Genomic DNA, 24,263 nt, shown 5'->3' with positions numbered 1-24,263 from the left:
CAGGATTTAGTAATTTTGGATCAGTTCCTGTAAAAAGCCACGAGAAACTGCTTTTTAGAGTATTTATAGGAAAAATGTTCACCATGCTTGGACAGGAATCCTTGTACTGGTTTGGTGGTAGCTGTGCACATAGCACCATCAAGCTGCTATCATGATTTATTCAGAGAGAAGAGGTAATCTATGGTTCACAGAGAATAAACTTTCTTTTAATGTAGCTACTACCCTTTATTTCCTTATGTACTTAAAATTTAAACACTGTAAAAACGTAGTGCTTTTAGAGCAAATTGTGATGGGTCACACATTCAAAGATAATTTGTATTAACCAAAAAGACAGTAGCTCAAGTAAAACCACCTTTAAAAGTGCTGCTAGTAATTTATACTACAACTGTTATCTTCAGTAACAAAATTAGACGCAAGTTTAATTTTGAGTGTCAGCCGTGAGAGGCTGGAGAGGGAGCCAAGGAGGTGAGCTGCCCAACTGGAAGAAGGCTGGAGAAGTCAACATAATGCATGAGCCGCGGACATGGAGCAAAACAGCACTTTATTGCCCTACAAGCGGGTGGTGCGCGCGCTCAGGCGTACGCACTTGTACTTTTATTGTCTGCGCATGCGTACTGTTCATAATGCGTACTCATGCTACTGGCGCATGCGTACATTTACTTCTTACTTCACACACATGCAAGTTATTGTGAACTTTCACCTGGGTCCCATGGCCTACTCAAGACTACCGACAATGACATTTTTAAATCTAGTAAATTTCTCACATTAAACATTTGTTTCATCTGAAGGAGCTGTATTTCTTCTAGTAATACAAGCCATATTAACAACATTTCACAATATACAAACCATGCAAACATCTATGCTATATGATTATATAGAATTTGTCAGTCAGTCAAAACCACACCTGAATCTTGACCTGCTCCAAAGAATAATCACATGTTCGTTTCCATTTCCATCAGTTTTCCCCATTACTTTGTACCACACTAACCAGTAAACATTCAGTGTTGAATGGTCACATTTCTTCCTTAATGCTTGCAAAAAAACAAAAAACAAACAGAAAAAGCTTGCCCCTACTTTTACTCCCCTCAAAAGAAATCAACTTTAAAGTTAATGAGAGGGTTTGAAAATCCCTTTTGGACGTTTTTGTCACCTGTTTCGGTAATTGTGAGGCCAGTCTGGCTATGGTCGTGCTATTCCCATACTACTTTTTGAGATTGGCAACTGGAGATTAAATTTATTCTTTCATTTCATTTAATCTACATTACTTGAATAACTATTTATGCTACAACTGGGTTATTAATTTCTTATTACTGCTGTAGAAACTACCACAAACTTAGTGACTTGAAAGAACACAATCACACTACCTTACAGCTGGCGGTAAGAAATCCAAAATCAGTCTTGGGTGTTAAAGTCAAGGTGTCAGCAGAGCGGGTTCCTCCTGGAGACTTCGAGAAGGCAGCCAACTCCTTGCTTTTTTCAGCTTCTGGAGTCGGAGGAGTTTGTCTCACGGCCTGCATTCCCTGAGTTACTTCTACCTCCTACTCCTTCCCTTACATCTCCTACTACTGACTTTGCTCCTTCCCCCTTCCTCTTATAAGGACCCTAGTCATTACATTGGCCTAGCTGGATGATTCAGGGTAATTACCTCATCATTAGGGCCTTAATTAATCACACCTGCAAGACCTGGTCAGGTTCCAGAATAAAGGCGTGGCTGCCTCTGGGCAAGAGTGGGGGTGGGGGTGGGGGTGGGGGTGGGGGTGGGGGGGGGTCGAGCATAATGCAGCCTAGCCGCAACAGTAAAAGGAAGCACGCTCAAAGCTGATATCTGAGAGAAACTTAAACAAATGCCAATAAGCCTCATATAAACTTACACTTACTAGAAAGGAAGAATGCCCACGATAACATGGTTGAAATTTTTTTTTAACAATAATTATATTACGTACAGATTGAGAGGTATTTTGATGACAACTGGAGAGACTGCCTTGGTCTGAATTACTAAGAAAATTACCTTAACTCCTCACTCACTTTTGCCATTCTAAACCTAATTTTCCAGACACACACAAAAAGAAGCTGCATTCTGTGTATTGAGAGACCACATGCCTGGGGCCCCCCAACATGAGCCTAAGTTTAGGTGCAGTCTGTCAGAGGTTGTAGCTCAGGTGCAAACTTTTCACCTTGAGTTAAGACAGGATATATGGATGTGAAAATATGTTCCTTGGTACAGAGTGAGGGGCTTTTGTTTCTATTTTTATGGTCTTATTTTGGACAATTTTCTAGTTAACTAGTCAGGGCAAATGGGTTCAGCCTTTAGCCTGAGCCCACCAAAAATTGAGAGGTGATCACAGGCTTTTCATACCTCTGAAATTGCCTTGATACTTGTAAAGAGGAAGGGCATATATTCTGTAGGCTCTATAAATAGATTTGCCCATATCATAGAGATTGAGAATTGTGCCCCCTGGAACAATATGCTTCCGATTATACTATGAATCCATTTTCACTATAGGCAGCTGAGAAATAGACCTGCCCAACATTTTCAGCTTAAAGAAAAAAGAGGAGGAAATCAGTCTTTTCTGACAATAAAATTGATTCAGCGATTGGTTTGGTAATGAAGATTAACTCCACCATTTAATTAGAACATTTTCCCATAAACTGAGTTATAAATGAAGGTAAAAAGTTTTAACAAATATATTTTAAGCATTCAAAAAATATACAGTACTCTGACTCTTTTATGATTATTTTAAAATGGTAAACAAAATTCAGGTGTCAACTTAAAACTTATGGACATTACACAGTTTGTCAAAGTCTCAAGGTTGCAGTTTACTCTTAAGTGATGTTAGCTCAGAGCCTCGATAGATGGACTTATGAACCAATCTTGTACTATGTATGAGGTTCCATAAGGCACTGGACATCTGGAGAAGAAAGCACCAAATAGAACCCCCAAATGTTTATCTGGGCTTAATAAAAATTTAAGAAGTAAAACAGAATGTGGTACATGTTTTTACCTAAAGGCTATTATTGGTATCCCAATACATTTATAATATCGATTCCAACAATAAAATCACATCTTAAGGAAAAGAACTTGGATGCATGCAGAAAGTATAGAGTTCTATACTCATCAATCTATGCTTCAGTTTTTACTGTTGAAAAAATTAAAAATCCACAAATAAAATGATACCATAAATAGCAAATAATCACAGACCTGGACACAATAAAATAGAAGGACTAGTGGGATTTTTTTTTTTGTCTTTGTTTTTGTTTTGGTATTTTTAACTCTTCATGCAGAAATATTAGGGTATAACAGCGTGGTTCAAAAGTATAACAAGAAAGAGAGAGGATGCAATGAACATTGCAGCGACTACAGCTAAGGAGAAAATATCAGTTAGATTTGATGATTCTCTCTGAGTTGAATAATTCTCCCAGAATAAATGTCATTCATTGTCATTTCCCTCTTTGCATTATTTAATGATAGAAGTCAGAAAGAAGGTTGATTTCATTTCTGATTCAACAAAAGATGGTTTGAAGAGCTAATAGGAAAATAAGGCACTTGAAGGTCTATTGAAATGTGGAAGTAATAAATATTTTTTATACAATGAGGTATCCTAAAATTGTATTTGTAAAATATCTTTCCAAGAAAATATGCCATGCAGTTTCTGCTTTCATCTAGCATGCAGAAAGTATACTGCTTCTAACGAAACAATGAAAAAACAGTAAAAAACAAACAAGCAAAAACTATGAAAGTATTACTTTTCTCTCATTCATCAGATCATTGATGTCATAGAGAACCAATTAGCCAGAATTCAAAAAAAAAAAAAAAAAGCATGGAAGGAAGGAATTGCTGCCATATATGAGAGTCAAAAGAAATAATTTAAAATAATCATTGACTATCAAGTATGAGATGGCATGTTTGCCTCACTCCTGACTGAATTATCTCAATCCCTGACACAGACAGCCTGTCAGAATGATATGTATGCCTATTTCCAGGCATAAAAACCATTTGCCTTGGTCTCTGTCCTTCCTCGTATTCATGTCTGGCATTAAAAAAAAATTAGAAAACATATAAAAGAGGAAAAAAACTCTTTACCAAGAGACAAGATAATCAATAGAACCAGATTCACAGGTGTCCTAAATATTGAGTCGAAATATTAGCGTAACTGTGATATCTCATAAAGATCTAGTAGAAAAAGTGGACAGCATTTCAACTGGTGGGGAATTTCAGTAGAGAGATGAAAACTACAAGAAAAAGTCAAATGCTATAAATAAAAACAAGATACATGAATTGAAGATTTCCTTAAATGGACATATAATGGTACGTGACCCAGCTGAGGAAAGAATCAAAGATGTGTCAGTAGAAGTTATGCAAACTGAATCATAAGAGAAAAATGAAAGAAAAGTAGGTAGAATAGATTAAAAAAAAAAAGAGCATCCAGAATTGTGGGACCATAACAAATAATTGATCACAAGTGTCTTTCAGTCCATGTAAAACACCAGTAGGGAATAGTCCACAGAAAGAACCATTAGAGATAATGGATGAAAATTTTCAAATATAATGAGAGCACATCATAGAAATAAGAAGCTCAGAAGACTCTAAGTGGTATAAATTATAAAACAAAACAAACAGAAAAACACAGGTACACAAAGATACATCTTAACACTGACTTGAAAAGGAGGAAAGAGAAAAAAAAAAAAAAAAGCAAGCACGACTCTCAGAAACTATGCCAGCTAGAAAAATAAGAACACAGAGTAGCATCTTTAAATTTCTGAAAGGAACAAAAGTATCACCCCATAATTATATCTTCAGTGAAAATATATTTTTAAAATAAACATGAAGTACTTCTCGGAAAGGCTAATGCTTATGCACAGCCAGCACACTTGTGCTACAAAAAATGTCAAAGGACATCCTTCAGGCAGAAGTATGATACCAGACAAACTTGGATTACACAAATGAAGCATGTCAGAGCGGGAAAAACGAAGATACGTATAAAAGCCTCTTTCTTATTTTTAATCACATTCTAAATATTAGGAATGATTATGACAATCTTTTAAAAAGAAATTTTATTCATGTGGCTTTTCTAAATCAATGTTTTTCAAAATATCATCTGTATAGTCCTTATGGGTTCCAGAGAACTAATTTGATATCTCCTTGCTCAGAGGTAGGACAACAGGGCTCTGAGCTTTAAGCATCATTTATTTAAAACAACTAAGTTAGTTCTATCATTTTTAAAATGTTAAATAATTATCATTGAATGACTATTCCGTCAGATGGTAAAAAGTAATAATAATGTTAAGTATGGTACCTTTTCTCATAAAGCTTACAGTTTACTAAAGGAGACAGCAGACAGGCATAACAATTACATAAATAACAGAGACAGTGAGCCATGTTAGAAGGCAAGCTCGAAGAGGAGCAATGATAGAGCACAAAGAGGTGAGCTCTATAAAGGTGACCTACATACAAAGTGTTCAGAGAATGCATAGAATTGAATGACTGTGGGACATCCAAAAGTCAGACACTTGGATATGTGGACGGGTTTGGAGCTGAGAGAAATGGTCTTTACTAACACATAGCATGTGGGAGTCAAAGACAGAGATAAAATTTAAAGCCATGGGAATGGATTATATTTCCAAAAAACAAAATGCAGATTAAAAATAAGTTTTACGAATAGTGTGTGTGTTGTGGAGGAGGGAGGATCAAATGGTTATGCCTAAAATATTTGAAGATATTCTCAATCCTTTATATTAAATTATAGATTTCTGTCCTTAAGTGAATATAATTTACTCAGTAAAACAGTTTTATAATTTAATGCAGATTCAAATAGATTTTACTATACAGGTGATATGTTACATGTTCATGGTTTACTTTTTAATCTAAATTCCATATAAACATATACATAAATGGTTAGATAACTTAAATAAATATGCATAATTGAAAATAAAATTTTACTTGTTTTTTCTTTGCTATAAAAATACTTCACAATTACTTTTTTTTCTTTAGGCTATCATTAAAATTGTTATTTTAGAACATAGTGAGTTGTCATATTTTAAGAATGACAGTGTAGTTTGTGAAAAACCCTGAAATATTAAAAATTGACCATTGATATTATCAAAACCTTAGCCCCCAACTATTCCTTTCTACCTTTCTTGCTAAAACAAAATTGTTTAAAGAACAGCTGCAGGCTTACAGCCCTGGGCTTGTGGCCTCTGTGTCCTGTGCCTATAACGTTTTTTTAACTTCCTTGCTCCTCCCAAAACACTCATACCAGAGCTGTTTTTACATACGTTTCAATAATGTTGTGAGCTACTAGCTTTGATTGTTTTTTCTCTTCCACATGGGGTAATAAAGAAAGAAAAACCAATGCAGCAGGTCACTGATGGTTTATAATGTATGTAATTATTTGTCTTTATAGTTGATGATATGTAATGGAGATACCTTGTAACTGTCTTTCCATTATACCATATTTCAAATTATGCTGAGTAGTTTCATAAAGGTGTTTACTGTTGAACACTGTTTTCATGTTATTATATATGTCTTCCAGATCTTTCCCCTATTACTGGGAAGTGCATCTCCTTCTGAGATTTTCAGAGACATCAAAGTCAGCTCAACTCAGGGTTTTAGAAATAATCTGGTCTTTGAAGTGTTGAAGAAAGGTTTCCTACACATTTAAATAAACATGCATACAAACAATAATACCTTCAATACAACACTCACTCTCACCTGTTTATCAGTCATAGAATTCCAAGTTGTGGCTAACTTAAGAAAAGAGTAAAAATGAACATAAGGTAAGAATTGACATAAAGGTAAAACTTCCATTTTTGGTAGCTGATGTGATTAGCTACATAAAAAACTGAAAGAGTCCTCAGATAGTTAAAATCATTAGCATAACGCTGAGCCATATCCATTTATACAATTTAATTGCTTTACTCTCAGCACTGAGCAAACTGTAGAACAGAGAATATACTAAGCTGGTTTTAAACGTGCCTGCAAATTCCATGATGTTCCTCCCTTCAGAAGGTGTAGCCTGATTTCTTTCCCCTTGAATGTGAGCCAGAATTAGTAACTCACTTGTAATGAATAGACTATGATGCAAAAGATGTTATTTGACTTCTGAGGCCAAGTTACAAAAAAACAGTAACTTCCACTGAGTTCTCTCTCCTGTATCACCCACTCTGGAGGAAGTCAGGTGCCACGTTCTGAGGACACCAAACATCCTGTGAAGAGGTCCATGTCCAGAGGAAATTATCCTCCTGCCTACAGTCATAACAAATTTGCCAGTCATGAGAGTAAACTACTTTGAAAGTGTATCCTCCAGCCCCAGCCAAGACTCTGAATGTTGCATCCCTGGTTGACATCTTGATTCCTTCATGACATTCAAGCCAAACCCACCTTGCTGGGCCACTCCTAAATTCTTGACATGTAGAAACAATGGAGAAAATAAATGTTTATTCTTATCTTACAAAAATAAGGTTTGGAGTAATTTGCTTGCAGCAATAGATAATGGAAATATCTATGATTTACAATGCAAAAATAAATATATAAATTATATGGAATTAGCATAATAAAAATGCTCAAGACTGTTACAAAGAAAAATTAAAACAAAATGGAGAAAGTGCCCAAATATTATCATCCTACAATGCTTTTAGAGATTAATTATATTAAATCTTCAAAGCACAAATCATCTCAATGCTATTTAAAACATTCTCTAGCTACAATGAGGAAAAAGCTTCCAAGTTTTTTTTTGTAATTTGAGTATAATTTTCATGCCAAAACCTCGGATAAATTATAGATCATTTGCAACTACATGAATGTGAAACTCCTAAATAAATTAGCAAAGAGGATCCAGCCACTATTAAAAGAAAATAATCTCTGCTGAAAGGGATTTATTTCAAGAATGTAAGGATAATTCAATAGTGGAGGATTTATTATAATTCATCATATTATAAGGTATCAGGATAAATACGTTACCTTCATGGATACTGAAGGAGCATTTACACAATGAGACATCCTTTATTCTTCATTAACACTCTCTAAGAAAATAAGAATAGATGTAAACTTCCAAATTTAAGCATGTATCTTCAGTCCTAAAGCCAACATCATGCTTACTGAGAAACACTAGAAGTAACCTTCTATGGAAGGATGTAAGACAAGACTGCTCAAAGTAAATATTTTACATATTTTGCATTTATTAGCTATTGCAGACAGATGAGAGAAATAAATATACAAAATTGCAACAGAGGAGGTAAAATTATTGCTATTTGCATATCATATAATTGTATAGTTGATAAACACAGGAACTAAAGGAGAAAGTATTATCAACAATGGAAGAATTCAGTCAGGTGACTGACTATAAAATTGATATTCAGAAATAAAAAGCTTTCTCATATTCAAACAACAGCCCATTATGACACGAGGGAGCAAACTGTGGCCTGTGGGCCAAATCTATCACACTGCTCTTTTTCAATTAAAAAGTTGTATTGGAAAAATCACACTCATTCATTTAAGACTTGTCCATGGTTGCTTTTGTACTACAAGGGCAACAAAAGTTGCCTGGCCAGCAAAGCCTAAAATATTTACTAAGTGGCCCTTTTCAGAGAATAATTTTGCTAACCCCTGTGTTAGAAAAGGTAGTAGAAGGAAAGATCTCATTTACAATAGGAATAGAAGTGATAGTACCTAGAAATAAATTTAAGATGTGAAACATTCACTAAAAACACAAAACTTTAAAGACTTAAACAAATGGAAAAGCATACCACATCATCAAATCAAAAAACTCAGCACGACAAACTGTAATCCTTCTAAAATTATTCTATAGATGGAACATAAACCCAATGATAACATCAGTACGACTTTTAAAATTTTATGACATTCAAGGACTAAAATGTATATCCTCTGGAAAAATACACAAAACTCTAATAGTAGTAACTGCCAATAGGGAGGAGAGAAAAGAATAAGAAGTAGAGTTTTTAATAGATATATCATTTTTCCTTCTGAATTTTATTTAAAATTTACCTATTTAGAAATTTTAAAAAATAATAAAAAATCTAAATGAAGACATAACACAAAATTCAAGGATGGAATCAATGTATAAGAACAATTATCAAAGTCAATCTACTACTTCAAAGCAATCTCCCAACAGAATTTTACCTGAATTTTTTTAAAGAACTCAAAAAAGTCTATAAAACATAAACATGGAGTATTTCATAATCTATCAGTAACTAAATAAACTCAAACGAATTTTGGGACACACTGCAAAAATATAGTATTTAAAAAGTAGAGATTAATGGGGAAAAGGAAAAAAATAAAAACCTCAGATAACTCAGAAGTAAATACTCACACACAGGGAAATTGTATACATATAAGAAGTTGAACAAAGGAATTGGTGAAAGATAGGCTTCCTGGTAAGCAGTACTGGGAAAGTCTGTTTTGATATTGAGAAAAGTAAAAGTGGATTCTGACCATTATGTTTTTCAGTTGTATAAATTATCAAAATGTGAAAGAACTTATGCATTGAAGAGAGGACCAAAGAGGAAAATAAACCATGAACCACAGTTGAGAAAAGGCTTACTAAGTAAGAATTAAAAAAGATAAGTCATAAGTTAAAAAAAGACAGTATTTCAAAATTAAGCTTTGTGTTCAACAAAAACTAACACAGATAAAAAAATTAGCTCTTCTGATCAATAAAAGATAATTGACAGATTACAGAACCAAGTTATTTTAAAAGATAAAAATAAAAAACTGCTTTATTTTAGCATGCATTCTCAAGGGAGGTGATATTGACTTGCTATCAATGTAGCAAAAACTTATTTTAAGAGTGTCAAAACTCTTAATATGTAAAGCACGGATATACTTGCAGTGCATAAACGTATAAAATATCTGTGGTTCTGAATTTCATGGATGAAGGCTCTTAGGAAAAAAACGCCTAACAAGCTCTTTCGGAAGGATAATAAACAAAAAGAAAGAAAAAATACTGATTATAGACTACACAAAGAATTTTCTTAAATCAACAAGGGAAAAATAGGAAAACCAATCAATAACCAGGTAAAGGACATTAATAGGCAATTCACAGAAAGGGAGTGCTGAATGTTCAAACTCACAATCAAAAGATGCTAATTAAAGCTACTTAATATCCATCAAAGCAGCCAGTTAGGAAGGACCAAATATCAAATTTTAGCTGAGATATAGGGAAATGAAATCTGATGTACTTCTGTTGAGAATATGTGTCTGCATAGCCCTTCTGGAGAGTAATCTTAATCTATACAGTAAAATTGTTATGTTTATGGCCAGCAGTCCCACTCCTAGATGTATATCCTAAGAAGTTCTCAGAAAGTTGGTAAGTGGATGTACATCATGGTGTTACATATGGAGGTGGGAAATGGTGGCAAACTAGATGACTATTACCAGAGAAATGTAAAAATAAAATGTAGAGAATACAAGGTATGAAAATCTATATAGCTTTTAGAAGCAAGTCAGTGGATAGGCACACAATAAAATGGATAAAATTTAAACACATATTTAATTTTAAACTGTAAAAAGTTTAACAAAATTTATGGTCAACAACATTTAGTTACATTAAAAACACATAACTACATAAAACAATAGTACATTATTTATATGGATACATGCATATTAACATTGGTGCCAAGGGGGAAAAGGAAATAGAATTAAGGATCTTGGATAAAGAGGAGAAAAATTAAGAGGAAACTATGATACCTACCAATACTCTTTGTAATACTTTATTTTCATAATGACTGTCACCTTCAAACATAATATTCAATGTCTTTTATTTATTATTTAAAATCTCTCTTTCCTGCTAGAATATAAAGTCCATAAAGACAGAGTTCTTTGTTTTGGCTAAGGTGTCTCAAACACTAATATATTTTAAAATACAACGTTTGACACATAGTGGATGCTCAAAATTATTTGTTGAATTATTGATAAATTAGTGATGATAATTTGCCCATGATTTATCAGATCACTTCTTCTGAGCATGCTCAGTTGAAACAGCATGTCTCCCCTTGGTAGAATGCTTTCTGAGATGAACATATGGCGAAGCATGGCTCCTATGCCTCCTGTAATCCAGAAAGTGTTGCCAAAATGCAGAGCTCTGCCAAGAAACCGCTGGCTTCCTAAGCTTTTGGAGTCACTTGGCCAGGAGTTTTATTATTCATCTTTGGCCATAAATGCTAAATAGAGTGACATGATCCAAACAAGCTGTACATTTTCACCTTGCAACACACTGTCCTTAAGTTAAAATAGCATTATTATGATATGCTATCCATGGTGCTAGGTATGGACGTTACACACATTACTGGCCAATAAATGGGCAAAAATCATTTTCATATCCATACAGAGATAAGTGTGAACAAAAGTATGTACTAATTGCAATTTCCTTCATTATAATCATAGAAAAGTGACTTTTTAGGTTAAGTCTTCCTTTTCCCTAAGATAAAAATCAGCACTTCCAATTGTATTACGTATTTTTCGAGGTTATGTAAGAATCTAGGAGCCAGTATAAACTTTTCTACAATAAGTCTTTGTTTTGTGACTGATGCTTACCTGTTAGGATGTCAGAGGAGAGAGCCTAAAAGTGAAAAAAGAGGAGGTCTTTCTATGCCAATTAGGACACATTTTCCCTTCTTGACTGTAGCTTTTTGTTTACAACCTTTTTCTGTTTTAGACTCAGCTTCCTCACAAACCAAACTTGATGATGGTTCACGTACTAAATAAACATTGTTCTGACAAAGATGACATCTGTATGGTAGTTGGGGATAAGGAAATTTCTGTCAGTAGAAGAGCAAGGTGATCTAGTGGACATCAGTCATCCATGGCTGCCTGAAATCTTTTGAATGTTCCGCATTTGATAGGTCTGTGTAAATCAAATCTTTTTAAAATGTCATATAAAAAACTTTATTTCTGAACCTCACTTGTTGGTAAGATATAGATTGTTGATTTAAATGCCAGTCAAATGCACCTATGCTAGACTTTGATTCAGAGTGAGTTATAGGGAAAGAGGGCTCCCATTCTGAAGATGCTGACAGCAGCAGAGGTGATCTGGTTCCAGGTAAAGTAGTAGTGGCAACAGCAGACTCCTTGAAAGGAGGCCCTAGCGTGGTTCCACTGCATTCCCACCAGAGTCCTTGGAATCTCAGTGTACAGTCAGTTTTTGGTTGCCCTTCCAAAGAATCTCTAAGCTTTAAAATAAACACTCTGCAATAAAAATGTTTCCAAACAGAGGGGAAAATAGAACAAAAATACTGGGTATTAAAACCATGCAGCTAAACCTCTAAAAATGACAATTTCTTTTTAAACTTCTTATTGTAACCGATAATGAAATAAAAGTAAAGCACTTAGTACCTGCTTCACAGTAAGCCCTGTATTAGTGCTGGCTATGTAAATATACTGAGATTCAAAACATGTACACCCATGTATATTCAAATGGAAAACAAAAATATGATGAAATAATAGTCATCCTTACTATTTTTTCATTCAATTCTGTTCAAGTGGAAAAAAAAAGTACTATTATTAGCACTAGTTAAAACTAGGTTATTTGAGTAACTAATCTTTAGATGCTCATGGCACAGGTAGCAGTTAACTCACATATTCATTCATTTAATTACTGAAGCTTGCTTTCCCCCCCAATTATTCTCAAGTGCCCTCTCACAGACAAGGCTTGATTCATTATGATTGTTCTTTGGTTTCCATAGAATCAATCTCTAATTGAGAATTGAGAAGCATGGAGCAGTCATTAAAAAGGGGATTTTTTTTTATTGTTTTATTCATATTACTTTTTTCTTATTTTAAAAAGTAATTTATGATTATTACAGAAAGTGTTCAAAGTAGAGACTGAAAAAAAAAAATTATAGGAATCACTCATTAAGCCACAAAGTACATATAGTCTGCATCCAATCAAGAGAAAGAAGACACACAGTGATTTAATCGAGGGAAGTTTAATATAAAAATTATTAAATTCTAATAATGGGACAACTATATGATATAATATTTTTATATCTCAGATATCCTTTGTATGGGGAAAATTTCTCAAGAAGGACAAATTTGGAAGGGGACTCCTGTTCCCCAGGCTGGATTTCAGACCTTGTTGGAGAAGATGTAGTTGCAACCTGCTGGATGAGAAAGTTACTGGTGTGCTGGTCAAGGATGGTCTGTATTCATGCGATAAGAAGGAAGAAATCCTCCACAGTGGAAGTGAGCCACAGCTGGTAGTTAGGTATGTAGATGTACACAAGGACTAGAGGCACCATAGGAAATCCTTGGGGGCACAAGTGAAGTCAGGCAAGCTGTAGCTCACATGGACATTCAAAGGGAATAGGGAGACAGATGTAGCAAGAGGCCTAGAGCATGCAGTATCTCTGCTGGGGGGACCACAGTGTTGGGAAGATCTTGGAGACAAACCTGGGGTGGGGGTGAAGAAGTGAGCCAAGAAAATCAAAGTCCTGGTGAAGGCAGGAGACCTGCAGTGTCCAGTGTCCATGTCAAGAGGGACAGTTCTGCATGCATGGCTAGTCAGAGCATCACTGACAGTCCTCACACCCACACTGCTAACCTGCCATGCTGTGGCCAGAAAACTTTTTCCTGCAATATCCCCAGTGCCTTCTACTGAGAAACCTTGACATTGTGCTCACTGTAAAGTAGTTTTACTATTGCAGAACATATATTAAGGGATTAATATGGAGCTGAAAGGTGATACTTAATAAGTACCAATACACACTACAGTTAACGTTTTTGTAAATACTTTTTCATTCTTTGATCAATAGCCGTTGGTACTCCACTACATGAGATATTTCAAACTCTTCTACTAACATACTGCAGTCTTTTCCCATCATTAATATAAGAAGACTTCAGAAAAGCTATTTTTACAAAAAGTATCCAAATATTTAAATAAACTGTGCCAGTGACAGAGATACTAGTGGAACTTTAAATAGTTATTGTGAGTGATTTGGGGAAGAAAGGAGATTTTATAGGAACATCATCTTCAGTTATTTTACTGAACAATTTTTTTTTTAAATTGTGAGGTATGTCAGAATGCTCACCAAAAAAAGGCTTCTATACTAATAATTTTCTAAAAAATCATGTTCAAAAGGCCCCCAAAAGTAAAAATACATATATATATATATATATATATATATATATACACAATGTAATTGAGAAGTGTGAATAAATAGAGAGATACACCATGTTCACATAGTCATAACATGAATACCCAATATTGTGAAATGACAGTTCTCCCCATATCATTTCATGGACTCGTTGCTATCCAAATAAATATTATTTTTGGGGGGGTCAAATTTGGAAAACTTATTTTTTAATGTGTAAAGTGGTGAACGGGATCTAAATAGCCAAGGCATTCATAAAGAAGAACAAGGCAGGAAGAATTGCACTAACATACATTAAGGCTTATTATAAACATATAATAATTGGAATTGTAAAGTAATATTCCTGGACTAGAAAGGTACACAAAAGAAACAAAAGCAAGCCAGAAAACTGACTCACTCACATATAAGCACAATACATGATAGAAATAACATTGCAAATCAGTGGGAAAATACAGTTTTCTATAAATGTTCTGGAAAACTCTGTATACATATAAAAGAAACATGAAATTAAATGTTTACTTCACATTGTATATTAAAGCAAAACAAAACAAAAAAACTGTTCCATATGGATTAAAGACCTAAATATGAATGACCCATCACAATTGAAACAGTCATAAAGATTGGTACCCATACAAAACATGTCTTAAGAAATTAGCTAACAGATTGCCCATCATGAATCAAGAGCTCCAAAAATTTCTTAAATCCAGACAGAAGGAATTTAACTAACCAGTTCCAAAGACAATTAAGGAAAATCCTTATAAGGTTTTGAAAATGTGACTCAAGGTAAAATGTACCCGGGGATTCCTGAAGAGACTTTCAGAATTTATTTTGAAGACAGACTTACTGAGCTTATGCCCATCCTCTTCCTACAGAATCTTTCTTATAGATTTACAGTAATTTTAAGAACTGACCAAACAAACATCTATAGTTACAAAGTAAATTTCAACTTAACAAAGAGAGATTTCAAATTTGATCAGAAAACCAAAAAATTCCTTAAAGGGATCCTATTTTCTGAAATGCAAAATGAACTGAACATTTGCAGCTCAAAGAAAATACATCTGTGCTGAGATGTGCCGTGAGACTAAACCCACCATCTTGTTTGGAAAGACCCCGGAGTGTAGGGCTCAAAGCATCTCTGGAGAGGACACTATTTCTGAGTCAAGTCTTTAAAACTATGGCAGTGAGAAAGTCTTGAATGATTCTCAGTGGAATTCCCCAAAAGTTCCCCAAGCTTTGTCAACTCCCCAAAGTATCACCAGACAATTTGTTAGTAAAGAAAAGCTAAGTCTACTAGTAGTCACTTGCAGTAAGGGAAAAATCCACCTTTAGCAAGGCTTTAGCAATGATTCAGAAAGTGAATGTCACAAGTGGGATATTTACATTATCTTGAGGTCTCCCCACGGTGGTTTAAGGTAGGGCTTTGGAGTCAGGCGAGTGATGAGAACTGTGTAAAGTCTGTGTCACAGTACTTTCAGATTGGAATACGGAACAAAGTGAAGATCTTGAATTAAATCTAGAGCAGCCATCCCCAAATTTTTTTAACATAAACTTTCTGAAACAAGCATGTTGTTATTTATTGCTTTATAGTTTTACCTTTCCTGAGAAAATATTTCTTGGGAACAAACAACTAAGTCATAATGACAATACACAGTCTCAGTTCTTAGACCTAATGGCTATTTTTGATGCAGTTGGTTGCCGTTCTCATCCCTAAATACTGAAAATAGTCAAACAATTATTTTTTAAACATTATGTTAATTTAATATGAATATAACAAATAATCTAAGAAAATGTCACAACATATTATTACCTATAAGAATTTTGATTATAAGAAATACATGTATAAAAGATATTTTATATATGAGTTAATTATATATCATGTTTGATAAAATACAATAATATTATACAATTCATACTTTTTTTCCCTCTCCTAAGTCCTAGAAAGGAGGCAGAACAACCTATCTAATTGTTTGTTAGAATGAAAAATAATATGTAGGTGGAGTTTAAGAGCAAGCCTTAAAAATTCTGACACTAATTATAGAAAACTCATTTTACTCCTTGGAAGACTAGTTAATTTGGTATGTGAGCTGGGGACGACAGTTATAGGAACTTGAGAATTGTGTAATTCAAAAATATCCTTTCTAAACTTTTTAATAATTAAAAAATTACTCATTAGGCAGAGTTTACAAAGAATAAAGATATCCAGTGTTAGACTTGTTTGAGGAAAACAGCCTCTCTCTGCATTGGTGAGAAATATAGATTGGTACCAAATTTTGCAGAGCAATTTTAAAGAACATCAAAAGCTTTAAAATTGGACAGATCTTCTGAACCAGAAATCCCAAATCCAGAAAATAATTGGACAATTGTGGAAAGGTATAAACATTAGCTTTTGCTTTGTAGTATTAGTATAACAGTAAGAAATAGATTTAGACTAAATGTGCATAAATAGGAAATTAAATTACAGGTCATTGATAAAGTGACATGCTATATGTCCATTATACTGACATTGTGGAACAGCATTTTTGGTGCAAATAGTTGCCCATGTTATGGTATGAGAATAAAAACTAAAAGTATTATTTAATTTTATTGCTATAAACAAAATTTATACATGTATAAACACAAAAGCCTCAAAGTAGAATCTATAAATGATTAACAATAGTTATCTCCTACTGCTGTAGTTATGACAGCCTTTTATTATCTTCGATATATGTCTATATTATCTAAATGTTGGGATTGACTATGCATTACTTTTGTAATACACAAAAAGACAAACTTTATGTTAAGGAAGAAAACGTTCACAACAGTTAACACATTTATTTTTAAAAATTTATCACTTAGAAAAGCTCCATGTCTTCACAGAACTAGAACAAATCATAATAAAATTTATATGGAACCATCAAAGACCTAGAATTGCCAACGCATTACTGAAGAGAAAGAAAGAGGCTGGAGGAATAACTCTCCCAGACTTCAGACAATACTATAGAGCTACAGTCATCAAGACAGCATGGTATTGGTACCAAAACAGACATATAGACCAATGGAACAGAATAGAGAGCCCAGAAATGAACCCACAAACTTTTGGTCAACTCATCTTCGACAAAGGAGGCAAGAATATACAATGGAATAAAGACAGTCTCTTCAGTAAATGGTGTTGGGAAAACTGGACAGCAGCATGTAAAACAATGAAGCTAGAACACACCCTTACACCATATACAAAAATCAACTCAAAATGGATTAAAGACTTAAACATAAGACAAGATACAATAAACCTCCTAGAGGAAAACATAGGCAAAACATTATCTGACATACATTTCAAAAATTTTCTCCTACAAGAAATAAAAGCAAGAATAAACAAATGGGACCTAATGAAACTTACAAGCTTCTGCACAGCAAAGGAAACCAGAAATAAAACAAGAAGAAAACCTACGGAATGGGAGAAAATTTTTGCAAGTGAAACCGACAAAGGCTTGATCTCCAAAATATATAAGCAGCTCATATGACTCAATAAGAAAAAAATAAACAACCCAATCCAAAAATGGGCAGAAGACCTAAACAAGCAATTCTCCAAGGAAGACATACAAATGATCAAAAAACACATGAAAAAATGTTCAATATCACTAATTATCAGAGAAATGCAAATCAAAACTACAATGAGGTATCACCTCACACCAGTCAGAATGGCCGTCATTCAAAAATCCAAAAATGACAAATGCTGGAGAGGCTGTGGAGAAAGGGGAACCCTCCTACACTGCTGGTGGGAATGCAGTTTGGTGCAGCCACTATGGAAAACAGTGTGGAGATTCCTCAAAAGACTAGGAATAGACTTACCATATGACCCAGGAATCCCACTCCTGGGCTTGTACCCAGAAGGAAATCTACTTCAGGATGACACCTGCACCCCAATGTTCATAGCAGCACTATTTACAATAGCCAAAACATGGAAACAACCTAAATGTCCATCAACAGGTGACTGGATAAAGAAGATGTGGTATATTTATACAATGGAATACTACTCAGCCATAAAAACCGACAACATAATGCCATTTGCAGCAACATGGATGCTCCTAGAGAATGTCATTCTAAGTGAAGTAAGCCAGAAAGAGAAAGAAAAATACCATATGAGATCGCTTATATGTGGAATCTAAAAAACAAAAACAAACAAACAAACAAAAACAAAGCATAAATACAGGACAGAAATAGACTCATGGACAGAGAATAAAGACTTGTGGTTACCGGGGGGGGGGGGCGGGGTAGAGGGTGGGAAGGGATAGACTGGGATTTCAAAATTGTAGAACAGATAAACAAGTTTACACTGTATAGCACAGGGAAATATACACAAAATGTTATGATAAATCACAGAGAAAAAAATGTGACAATGAGTGTGTATATGTCCATGTATGACTGAAAAATTGTACTGAACACTGCAATTTGACACAACACTGTAAAATGATTATGAATCAATAAAAATGTAAAAAAATAAAAAAATAAATAAAAAAAAAGAAAATAAAAAAAGAAAAGCTCCATGTCTGTTTTGTGATTAAAATACTCTCTACACTTGCTATGCAATGGTTACGGAGTTCCAGTAATGCCAAATGAAAAAGTTTGAGAGCTCTGCTGGACAACAATACACATAAAGTTAACAATTCTGTACTGTACATTTAATATTTTGTAAATAAAGTAGATGTCATGTTATGTGTTTCTTAAAATCTTAATAAATACTCCCTAGAATTCTGGAATGATTAAACTTCCCCCTGTTACTTTAATGGGAACCTCATCTAACTGCAATTGGTTTTGGAGAAGAGGAATTTTAATCCAGAAAAGTAACTGGGAAAGAAGAGAGGGGAAAAAAAAACAAACATATAGGGCATATATGGTGTGACTGTGATGGAAGTTATGTAGCAATAATCAAGCAGAGATCAGACTGTAACTCAAGAGACTTCTGTCCTATAACTCCAACTAACAAGCTTTCCTCTGGGTAGGCTACATACACATTAATAGAAATTGTAAGTGGGGGTAGTGAACTTGCAACCCAACCTTTATATATATATATGATTAGCACTTGGATACTAAGGTCAAATGAGTAATTTCTTTTTTAGAATTTATAACATTAAACTAATTATACTTATCATTTCTTGGTAAAGATTAAGTCCCATAAGTAATATCTACATTTTTTAAGGTCTGGTATTCATATATTTCATGAAATAGTATTTAATTTTTCATACTCAGCTTGACTACTATAGTAATGTATGGAATACATTTTACCTCTCATATGGGCTCTTTTTCTTCAGTACACTGATTTCACACTAAGAAAAGTTAAGTGGTCCACTGAAACTCATTTCTCACATTTTCACAAGAGAAATGTTATTTACTGTAATTGGTAATGAAATCCTACACAACACTCTAGAGTAACATTAAACTGACAGATCTGCAGTAATAGCAGTTTCATTATAATCATGTCAACACATTTCTTCTAAAACATGCCAATAACAAGGCATCTAGACAATCTGCTTGAACAACAGGTGTCAGAATATAGAAGAATATTTGGGGATGTTTTAGGCTAAATATATCACTAATCTTGTTTCAAAAGTAAATTGCCTTTATTGATTCCACAAACATGAGGATTAAATTCTGCTAGCAAATAGACAATCAGCTATTGAACATCAATGTGACAGAGCAAAATTGCTTCAGAAAACATTGTACATATTGAGCAAGTATTTCTGAAAAATTGTATTTTACGAAATTATGTTAATCGTGTTTTTTAATCCCTCTTTGTGTATTATTTAATATTTTATTTCATCTTTCAGAAGCCAAGAGCTGACAACTGTGTGCATTATGAACCAACTTTCAAGTCTTTATTAAATTGATTAGTTCAAGAGTCCCCTGATCTTCAAACATGCAGATCAAACTTAAGGCAACCAATGACAATTTTTCTCAATTATATTAATACAGTAACTGTATTTTTAGGATTAGATTTTAAGAACATACAGAACATAAGTCGTAAAGTGCTTGATAAGTTTATCACTAATACTGTGTTGCATTTGTGCCTATTCTTAAAACATTTAATTTTTAACTCTGTCTAGTAATGTATTATATAACTCTAGTGATGTTAAATTTTTTTTCTTATTAAAAAATGCAAGGGTGATTTTTAATAACAAGAACTGTTATTTTGCATATCCCAAAGTATTAGAGCTCAGTTTATCAAAACTCTAAAAAGTACATTTAAAATGCTTTAAGATACAGATACTTATTTTCTAAGATATAAGGTGAGGTTTTTTTTCCTTTATGATCAGGAATTGTATAAGAGGCATCTTTTATTTTTAAAAAGGAAAGAAAATCTCAATCTATTTTCAATAAGGAGCTAAGGAACAAACAGTATTTTAAATTTAGGGAAATACAGAGAAAAAATTTAAGGAAATAAAGAAAATAAACATGCACTAAATATTTATACTATAAGGTGCTATCTGTGTTCCTAGTTTCATATATCAGGTCGGTCTCTTCAGTAAACATCACCCTAAGCTTATAGGGCTCAAGCTGTTGCTTTTTTGATTTCATTGGCAATAAGCAACTCCACACAACTCCACTTGAAGAGCTGTTCTAGCTGGTAGCTATGTTCTCTGCCAAAATTAAGAAGTTCAATTTGCAGGTCCTACCTTTTCACTCATATTTCTCTCACATTTCAACATATGGAAAATGTAACAAGCATAGTGAAAATTAAAGGAAGGAACACTCTGAATGGAATTACAGACCAAGGCCACATTTAGTTCTATAAGTGAAGCAACTGTGCTTCAGTGACAAATAATATTTAAAACTTTATCACCAGAGATAGAGATGACATATATTAAAAAACACAGCAGAGCACACAACCTTAGGGTTCACCATTAACAGCATGACCTCTGGAGTCCATTAGATCACAGACTGAGTCAAGTCTTACCAAATGAGTGATTTTGGATTAGTTACTTAACCTCACAGACTCTCTATTTCTCCACCTGTGAAAATGGGTAAATCATTGACAGGTTGCAGCATTATGTGGGATAATGGCCGTGAAGATTAGTGAGATAATCTATGAGAGCTGGACCAAAACTTAGTGCAGAGTAAGCTATTCATACATTATCATTTCATTTCTAGGATGACCAAAAAGAAAAAAAAAGCTGTTTCAATTACATATATGGTTTCCATTACTTAAATCATGTGTACTTTTTTCAATTACATATATTTTTCAAATATGTGTGTGTGTATGTATACACACACATACAGCAAACTAGCAAAAGATTAACGAAGTGAGTCCCTGTTTTTTAAGCACACCATTTTAAGGTTCTCGGTCATTAATTTTGTTTTGGTTCTTCATTTATTAAAAAACACTTAAAAGCCCAATCACAGCATCTTCTTTAAACTTAGATTTTGCAGATTTTGCAAAGGCACACATCTCAGTTTGTGGACTGTAAAGTTTCAATGAGAATTAGATTCATAGCTGAAATTTTTCTTGGGGCATTTATTTTCGTTTTCTCTTTTGCAACAAATAAACATAGCAGAACACGTTAATCTGAATCAGTAACTGTGTTTATGTCTATTCATGTCATTGTTTTGAATTTTTTTCTTATAAAAGGATCATCTAACTGAACGGTTTCCCATCATTAAATATCACAGAATCTCTTCTACAACAGAAGCTAAGCTATCCAAGCTACTTCTGTCATTTACTGACTTGAGCCCTAGAGGGAGAAGAATTGGAACAAAGAACTTAACCCACATGATGTAAGAAGACTCGAATAAAAGTGTTACAGGAATCAAACTCAAACTAGACAAAATCAAGATGATAAAGAAAAGGAATTGGCATTTTTTGTATACTTTAAAGGTTAACGTTTGATAATGGTATGTGTGTAAATAGGTTAAAATTACCTTTGAACATACGTTGTAAAATTATTTTATAATAATGTTTGCAACAAAGCCATCTCACAAAGTCAATTATAATACATAATTTTCATCATGAAACTGTATCTTTGTAATTAATGCAGTTTTATACTGTCTTCATTTTGATATTGTGATAACTCAGAGTCAGGAGAACTGTAGCTTTACACTTGGAGTATTGTTTAGCCCAAGCTGAAGTGAGTGTCTTGTATAAGCTGCCCGCCAACTCATTCCTGTAGAATTGCTTCTTTAAGTTTGCTTTATCAAGATGGCAACTGTTTACATTGAGTATCATTAAAAATATCTCCAGTAAACTTACTATAATGTTACTCTAGCAGATATGCCACCACATTAGTTACTGTCCACTTCATGGGGGCCCTCAGGAGAAATGCACTGTCTCCGTATCAAAACACCTTTGCAAACACAAAATGTAAAATCTTCCAGGTAAGATGAATAATATAATATCTTCATGAACTAGGACTTGAGAAAGAGTTCTTAAACAGAGCACAAAAAGCACTAACCAAAACAGAAAAAGATTAGCAAAACAAACATTAAAATTTTAAAAAACTTTATCAAAATGCAAAATTAAAACCCTGCAAGGGCAAGCCACAAAGAGAGAAAAGATACTTGAAATGCATATAATAAACAAAGGTCGCATATTCAGAGTATACAAAGAACTTCCAAAAATCAGACAACCCAAAAGACAAATGTGCAAGGGATTTCAATTGCACTTCACCACAAAAAGGAATTCCCAATGGCCACTGACATAAACAATATATGGTATAGCCATACAAAGAAATGATAATTGGCAATAAAGAGAAATGAAATACCGATACAAGCTACAACATGATGAACCTCAAAAACTATTATGCTAAGTGGAAGAACCAATCACAAAAGACCACCAATGGTATGATCTCATTAATATGAAAAGTCCCGTATAGGCAAATCTATAGAGTCAGAAAATAAACTGAAGATTTCCCAGGGGCGGGAGTGTGGGGAGGAGGATGGGTATGACCACTGATGGGCGAAGGATTTGTTTTGAGGGTGATGACATATTTGGAATTAAATAGTGATAATGGCTGCATGACCTGTGAATATATTTCAAAAACATTGAGTTGTATGTTTTAAGGGGATGGAACATACAAAGATTTCATGACTTATGAATATATTAAAAACCACTGAGTTACATGTTTTAGGTGGATGAACTTTATATGATAGACATTTTATCTCAATAAAGCTACTAAAAATAAGATGGAATGAAAATTTGAAAGTTATAATAATAAAAATTAGATGGAATGGAAAAATAATGTGGTCCAGCACACCAGTCATCATAAACTGAAACCACAATTAGATACCAGGGTGAACTTTTATACACAGATGGTGGTTAAGAGAATCTAGCAGTATCAGCCAAAATTGAGCAAACATATACCTTCCGACCTAACCTTTCCACTGCTGGTATATAACTGCTAATAAGAGTTGGCAGTGGTATGGAGTAACTGGAATTAAAAAGTAGGTCACTGCTTGTTTGCTAGTTTGCTTGTTGTTTAGAGAAGTACCTTAATTATTCACTGATTCAAAATGTAGGTCAACAATGATGCTAGGTTGCCACACTTCATCCTAATGGGAAAACTTTATTTTTCACAGCTTGATTATATTCTCCTGGAAAGAAAACTAAATATAGGTAGGTATAAAATGTGTAAAACATTTATCACATAATTTTTTTTCTTTTATATTCAGCCTATATAAAGTTCATTGCATACCTCTGTGTGATTGCAACCATTATGTCCAGGGGAGCAGCTGAGGCATACAAATCACAATGGCATTTAAAAGCACCCAACCACTAGCTTTTAAAGGTAAATGGGACACTGAAACTTTCTGTTATTTGACAATTATGACACTATGCTTTACTCTTATATCATGATGGCAGTTCAGTTTAAAAGCCAACAGATAACACCAAGATACTCTCCAAAGCACAGTTACGAGTCCAACCTGTGCTGACTTCTTATGGACTGCTGCCTAGTTAAGTCCCAGTTCCCTCCCTCCTTCTTGCCAGGAATCCTGGCCAAGCAACAAAAGGTTGTCACAAATTATCTTTGTTTGCCTCTTCATCCTTTTTCAAATAACTCCAAAATGGTTATCAGGATGCTGAGAACTTTAAATTGTGCTTCGTCTCCTTTTCTATTTCTTACTAAAGAAATAGTGGAAGCATCTGGGGAGGAAATATATGCAGATGGGTATGTGCTCTTCATGACTCAACAGTT

At 33.9% G+C, this 24,263-nt stretch overlaps 1 protein-coding gene across 31 annotated transcripts in view; it reads right to left on the bottom strand.

The window, feature by feature from the left end:
* PTPRD (protein tyrosine phosphatase receptor type D) overlaps positions 1-24,263 on the bottom strand; it is a 1,865,527-nt gene that overhangs the window by 1,347,451 nt on the left and 493,813 nt on the right. Inside the window, exon 1 of one of the 31 annotated variants that reach the window (XM_072959448.1) lies at positions 1,365-1,540. The exons of the other annotated variants lie outside the window; for them this stretch is intronic. The gene's annotated coding sequence lies outside the window, so the exon portion shown is untranslated. Of the gene's footprint in view, positions 1-1,364; positions 1,541-24,263 lie in introns of those variants that run through there. 31 annotated transcript variants of the gene reach the window in all.

This window comes from Vicugna pacos, chromosome 4 (assembly GCF_048564905.1).
Source record: "Vicugna pacos chromosome 4, VicPac4, whole genome shotgun sequence".
Lineage (NCBI taxonomy): Eukaryota > Metazoa > Chordata > Mammalia > Artiodactyla > Camelidae > Vicugna > Vicugna pacos.
Note: the sequence above shows the minus strand (reverse complement) of the source record. Positions and strands in the feature narration are given on the sequence as shown.